Source organism: Malus sylvestris, chromosome 1 (genome assembly GCF_916048215.2).
Source record: "Malus sylvestris chromosome 1, drMalSylv7.2, whole genome shotgun sequence".
In the NCBI taxonomy this organism is placed as follows: Eukaryota; Viridiplantae; Streptophyta; class Magnoliopsida; order Rosales; family Rosaceae; genus Malus; species Malus sylvestris.
In genome coordinates this window covers 14,066,835-14,067,500 of record NC_062260.1, presented here as the reverse complement: position 1 = coordinate 14,067,500, position 666 = coordinate 14,066,835, and positions in this window count along the sequence as shown.

The following is a 666-nucleotide window of genomic DNA, read 5'->3' as shown; positions in this document are numbered from 1 at the left end:
GAGTTTGTTGCCCCCGTGGAAGTCAACCATCAACTGGGTGCCCTCCAACATGGAGGGTCACATGCATTCGACATAGATATCCCTGATAGGGAACAGATTACCCCTCGACTTGATAATCAACATGAGGCTTCTCTTAACCCAGTTGCTTCGACCCGAACCATGAGAAGTGGAGGGAGACACCTCTTTGCTGAAGGGGCAGAAGGATCGAAAGCCGTCTTTCGCGATTGTCGGGATTTCCTGAAGCAACGTCGAGAGAATTCCATCCATATAAGCTCAAAGATTAATGACCCAAGGATTTCTGAGAGACTCGGTCCCCTGCCACGGCCCAAGCCGGCCACCAATTTGGGGAAGGGGCAACAAGTCCCAGAAAGACATGAGGGTACAGGGGACTCAGAGGTGTTCCGACAGACATACCCTGGAAGCCAGTACAGCGAGTCCAGGGAAAAATCACATGCCCTTGATCAAACCTTCCTAATTCCAAAAGGAGATGGAGATTTACGAAAGAAAGCTCCAGTGACACATAACTCCGCTCAGGACCCCCTTGTCCTACAACTTCTTGAGGAAGTAAACAAGTTGAAGGCTGAACGTCAGGCTGAAATACCTGACTGGAACCAACCCAGGCCTGGCCCTCTTACAAGGAGGATCCTCAACACCCCCCTTCAAGCA